Consider the following 6,468-nt stretch of genomic DNA (forward strand, 5'->3'; position numbering starts at 1 on the left):
ATCCTCATAGAAAGAAGAGGACAAATCCCCCCACTCCCCTTTTTTTTGAGACAGAGACTCACTACATCACCCTTGGTAGAGTGCTATGGCATCACAGCTCACAGCAACCTCAAACTCTTGGGTTTAAGAAATTATCTTGCCTCAGCCTACCAAGTAGCTGGGACTCCACATGCCCGCTATAATGCCTGGCTGTTTTTTGTTGCAGTTGTCATTTTTGTTTAGTAGGCCTGGGCGGGGTTTAAACCTGCCAGCCCTGATGCATGTGGCCGGCACCCTAACCACTGAGCTCTGAGCACTAAGCCTACAAATCCCCTCAAGCTCCTTTATTAAGGCACTAATCCCATTCATGAGGACAAAGCCTTCATGACTTAATGACCCCCAGAGTCCCCACTTCTTAATCTGATCACATTGAAGATTAAGTTTTAATTTATAAATTTTGGGGAAACACTGATATTCAAACTATAGCATTCTGACCTGGACCCCCAAATTTCATATCCTTTTCGTATGTAAAATACATTAATTTCAACCCAATATACCCCTAACTTATTCCAGCATCAACTAAAAAGTATAAAGTTTAGAGTCTTATCTAATTCATATATGGGTGAGACCCAAGGAACGTTTCACAGAGCCAAATCCCTATCCATCTGTGAACTCATGAAACAAACAAATTATGTGCTACCAAAATATAATGGTGAGAAAGACTTGGGATTGACATTTCTCATTCCAAAAGGAAGAAATAGGAAAGAACGGAGTAATTGGTCCCAAGTAAGTCCAAAACCTAATAGGACAATCAACATTAAATCTTAGAGCTTGAGAATAATCTTTGGCTCTTAAATTCCCCCTTCTGGACACACTGGGTCACAGGCTGAGCCCCCAAAGCTCCAGGCAAACCTGCCTTCATGGCTTTGCTGGATAAAGGCCAAGCTGCAGCGCTCATTGGTTGTGCTTGGTATCTGTGGCTCTTGTTGGCTGGTAGTGCACTCTGTAGGTTCTGCTTGTCTGGGATCTCCAGGCAGTTCTGCCCCCATAGTCCCACTGGACATTGCTTTATCCTGGGGTTTCTGTGGTATCCTCATCCTTATGGCTGTGGTGGGCAATGTCCCAGTGAGGGCTGTCTATTGTGGCTCTGGCTGTAGAGGCATGCTGGGGATTGCCCTGGTAGAGGTTCTCTGCTCTCTGCAATGTCCTTATCCCTGTGGAAGTTCTCTGCGTTGACCCCGCAGGACTCTGGGGCATCCTTCTGGGCCATGCTCTCACATCTCTTGCACTCTGTGCACCTTCGGAGGTAGCACCACGTGGGAGCTGCCAAGGTGCACTATCCTTGCCCTCTGGAGGGACAGCCAGTGTGTCCGACATCACACTTGGGATGGCTGAGGAATGCTGCACTGGAACGTGGGACTCAAGAGACTTGATGAACCATTATTATCCTCTTTTGAAACCATTCTGCTCTCAATGTGTACTTATGATGGGTGGGGCAGCCCAGATCTCTGAACTGACTTTAGGGTCATCCTCCATTGGAATAGCATCTGATTCCCTTCTACTACTACTCCTCCTATCAGATTGTCAGTTGGCCACACCTTCAGTTGAGAATTTTCCAAGTCTTTAATATTCTGCTTTCTTTTTGATTATAAATTCTGCCTCTAGTTTGTTTTTCTCTTTTTGTATTTTACTATGAACAGTAAAGAAAAGCTATGTTATACCCTTAACACTTTCCTTAGATATTTCTTCTGCCAAATATTGTATTTCATTGTTCATAGATTTCTCCTTTCATAAAACACTGGGACAGAAGCACAATTAATTCATCCAAGTTCTTCGCTACTTTTTAACAAGAATGGTCTTTTATCCAGTTTCCGGTTACATATTCCTCAGTGCACCTGACACCTCATCAGAATCGTTCTTACTGTCTACATTTCTACCAACATCCTGATAATGCCCACTTTGTAATCTCTAAGAAAATGGAAACCTTCCATACAGCTATCTTCTGAATTGTCAGCAGAATCATTCTTTTTTGTTGATTTATAGAAATACAGACTTTTACTAGCTTGTTTCTCCCAACTCTTCCAGCCCCTGCTCATCACCAGTTTCAAACTTATAGGATGCAGTGAAAGCAGTGCTATGGGGAAAATTCATAGCTATAAACACATACATTAAAATGCAAGATAGAGCTCAAATCAACAATTGAACTCTACAACTTGAAGAACTTGAAAAAGAAGAAGAAACCAAACCAAAGCTGCAGAAGGAAGGAAATAACTCTGACTAGGGCAGAGACAATGAAATAGGGAATAGAAAAATAACACAGAAAATTAATGAAAGCAAGTCAGTCCTTTGAAAAGATAAAAAATTGACAAACCTTTAATTAGATGGACTAAGAAGAACAAAACTACTGAAGTCAGAAATAAAAGCAGAGACATACTGATTGTACAGAAATAAAAAAGATTATAGGAGAATACGAGGAACAACTGCACTCCAACAAATTGAGTAATCTGAATGAAATGGACACCTTTGTAGAAATGAAAAACCCACCAATAGGAAATAAGAAACAAAAACAAAACAACAAAAAAGAGAGTACTACTAAAAACAAAACAACAACAACATAAAAAACTGTTGTGTTTTTTTTTTTTTTCCTTCCCTCAAAATCACATCTTCTTCTAGTGGCCACTTTTATCTTTTTTAAAATAAACTTTGCTTATTTAAAAAAAATTATTGAATGGCTAATAGCTATATTATACTTTTAATTAATCTCTTGATTTTAATTATAATTAATTATTATAATACATACATTATGTATTATAATAATTAATAAAATATATTAAATATTATTAATATTTATACAACTAATAACATTAATAATATTAGATACCAAAATGATCTGAATTATAGTTCTTAAATATTTACCAATGCATCAAGAAATGTAACATTGTGATACATGAAGTCTGGATATTTTGCATGATAGCCAGCAGTAATAAGAACTCAGTTCCTTTTTCTCTTTTTCTCTTTTCTATGAACATGTTGATTGGATCTGCTGAGGCCAGGTTAGAGATGGATTGAAAGTCCTACAGGCCAGTTGCCTATTGTTTTTTTTTTTTTTTTTTGTGGTTTTTGGCCAGGGCTGGGTTTGAACCCGCCACCTCCGGCATATGGGACCGGCGCCCTACTCCTTGAGCCACAGGCGCCGCCCCAGTTGCCTATTGTTTAGACTTTTTATGCTTCCTCATAATGCCAAAGCCTTACTCTTAACTCTGTCTTGATTTTCACACTCCCTGGAATATGTTCATGGAAAATTCAGTCGTTATAGAGGCCATTAACATGAAGAAGGGGGATGTATATTTCCTTAATTTAGAGAGATACCTCAGTAGGAAAAGAGGAAATACTGCAAAGGAGAGCCAAAAACTATTTGGCAACAGTATCAATGATGAGGTAGCAGTTCATAGAAGGTTAGAGCAATCCATTAACCTAGGAGATGGACAGAATGGTGAATTGCTTTTAACCATCTCTGATAATTCTCAAGGCAAAATTTCTCAAGTCTGTTCAGTGCTCTGACCAACTTCAGTAAAATCTTGATTTTTGAAGAATATCTCTTTACTTTTTAAACAGACATTAAGCATTTATTTTAAGTGAAAGGAATAATAAAATGAGATACAATATTAAAGATGATTATATGTAAAAAATAAAATGTACTCATTATTGGTCAAATGATAAGAAATTGACACAAAAAATACAAATGTAATAGTAAAGCAATTTACAGTTCACAGAGTCACCTCATATAGTTGATCTTGCTTGTGGTTTATCACAGTCCTGGGAGAGAAATATGGTAGAGATTGCCATTGGATTTTTCCAGTTGTGGAAATAAATTTAGTAGGCTTTGGTGCCCTGTTTGAGAACATGTGTCTTGTGTTGGGCATAATCATGACCAGAACTTTGGTTTTGTACTCCAAATTTCTCTGATTCATACAAGTGTGTATAGTCTCTGCTTCGGGCTTTGGGCTAGACCACACCCAACTCTACCCAACATGACTATGGTCTCATTAATCCTATATTAGAGATTTTCAGGGGAAGGGACTCAATACCAGTCAGCTTTTTGTTTTTTTGTTCATTTCCTTTTGTTTCTTTTCTTATTTTAACTTTGGTGTAAAAGGCCTAAAGTTCTTTCTTGTACCTAACAGCTATTTCTTTTTTTCTGCTGCAATTTAAAATCACTTTCTCTTTTTCTGCCTTGATACATGAAGGCAATTTTGATCACACTCTTTTTGGTTTCTAAAAGGTGGTTAATATTTTAAATATTATTCCTAATTCTTGAATTATCTGGCTCTCCTATTTTGCCTCTGCGTCTAAGTTCTCTACATGTTTAGGCATCATATTGATCTTCTAATGATCACACAAGTAAAGTCCTATAGTAGCCAGTATCAGTATAACACACCATTTATGTTGTCCAAAAATATTAAATTGATGCAGCATCAGAACTTGGGCACAGTGGACTTGTCCCTTCTTTGAGCAAGTTATTTGAACACTTTTACCCTCCCCTTCCTCATCTAAGAGATAATCATGCATGAAATGCAAATGAATATGAAACAATTTATAAATTATATGAAGCTATGAAATGAAAAGTTTCCACTTAGCATAAGAAGTTCTTGCATATCTAGGAGAAAAGATGCTTTTTGAGGGCCTAAATTACAAAGCAGTCTTCTAAATTTTTGAGGTTAGCAAGAAGCAGGAAAGTGGAGGTGAAAGGATGTGAGCCCTGGACCAGAACTACCTGTGTGTCCCTGGCACTGACACTTCCTAATCTTCATGAGTTTACAGAAGTTAGAGTCTCTTTGATCCCCACTTTCTTCAGCTGTAGTATCAGGATAACATGGTTAGGACTCCTGCAAGGAAGCACTTAGCACTGAATAATTGCACGTATTATTATTATAGTGTGTATATAGTTTTTTTTTCTTGGTTTTCCCTTAGAATTTCACAAGCATTGCTTTTGTAGATCATGACAGATTCTTTAGGAGAGAAAAATATGTATAATATGCCAGTTCTGGATCTGGGCTTCAGAGTCCCTCTTCTGTATTCTCCCTATCCCACTGTTTTGAGTATACTGCAATTATGTAGAGGCAGCAACACCCCAGACAATAGAATGTGCTACCTGGGGCCCATCAACAGATATGTACAATGCAGCTGCTCATTTCTATGGTTCTGTAAAAAAACAAATATTTCTCTGCATTTTTGTTGCATCTCTTTGTTACAGACACTTAGATTTAGTCTAAATGGAAAAAAGAAAATTTCTTTCCCATTTTAAAGTTAGTATAAAAATGCTATCACTAGATAAAATTTTTATATAAAATCAACTTTTAAAAAACCTATTGCATAATAGTGAGAAACTGTTTACACATTTAATGTTTTATTAGCAAATGTTAGCATTTTTATGTACATAGCTCTAAAGCTCAATTTATGGCTTCCATCATGAAAACAAATTGGTCTGGATAACTTGAGGTGATAAAGGTTGAAAAAAAAGATAACAAAAATATAAATGATGCAGATTAAAACTCACATTTACATGGATGTTTTTTGGCATATGATACACTAATAATACAGTTTTTTTAGATGTTATTGTCAACTCTCTGAATTATCTATTATTATCACTCTCTTAAAAATTTTTTTTTAGGGCAGAGACAAGATGGCTGACTGAAGTCAGCTTTCCACAGAGGCTCCCATCCAGAAGGAGAGTTAAAGGATAGAAATTTAGCAAGTAACCTGGTGGATTAGAGCTGTGCCAAGAGAGAAGGTTGAAGAATGCACATCAACCCTGCTGAGGCGAGCTGAGACCCTAAGGATACAAACAAAAGGTACAAAATCCATCACCAAGTGGACAGGAGTCCCCTCCACCATGAGAACAGCTCGGAATACCCCATAAACAAACAAGCAGAGTTCAAAAGTCCTCCCATTATACTCCACGGGAGAGACTCTCTAAAAACTGGACCTACTTCCCCTTCTAGGGTGCCATGGTGCTCTCCTACCAGGCATAAAACTGTGTAAAACTGTATATATTATCTACCTGCAATTCTGAGCTCCCAGCACTCCCCTCCACTCTCACTCTGAGGTCTGGAGGCCTGTTCTCCAGGAGTCCAGATTCTTGGGTGATTTCTTGAGGGTTGTGGACAGGGCCTGGACTGCAGCTGGTCAGTGCTGATACTGTGGCACGGGAGTGACGAGAGGACAGTCGGCTGAGAGGGAACCATGCCAGAGCAGCAGTGCCCCAAGGCACAGAGCAGCAGCCATTTTTTGCAACAATAGTGCTCACCCCAGATATTCTGGAGTCATGCCCCCTGTTTCTCTGGGCAACCAAAGGAGGCCGGGCATCTTCTCAGGTGGCAACCACTGGTGGAACAGATATGGGATGGAAATGCAGGCCCCGTGAGTAAAGGGTTTGCCTGAGGTGGTACCAGCCTGTGTGGAGCACGGGGACTAGGAAACACATGTGCA

At 38.7% G+C, this 6,468-nt stretch overlaps 1 long non-coding RNA gene across 1 annotated transcript in view; it reads left to right on the top strand.

The window, feature by feature from the left end:
* Positions 1 to 5,922, top strand: part of LOC128597257 (uncharacterized) — a 100,065-nt gene extending 94,143 nt beyond the window's left edge. The window contains exon 3 of the long non-coding RNA XR_008383234.1: positions 5,651 to 5,922. This is a non-coding gene — a long non-coding RNA (uncharacterized LOC128597257). The remainder of the gene's footprint in view (positions 1 to 5,650) is intronic.
* Positions 5,923 to 6,468: the final 546 nt, after the last annotated feature.

The sequence above is a fragment of the Nycticebus coucang genome, chromosome 10 (assembly GCF_027406575.1).
Source record: "Nycticebus coucang isolate mNycCou1 chromosome 10, mNycCou1.pri, whole genome shotgun sequence".
Classification (NCBI taxonomy): domain Eukaryota; kingdom Metazoa; phylum Chordata; class Mammalia; order Primates; family Lorisidae; genus Nycticebus; species Nycticebus coucang.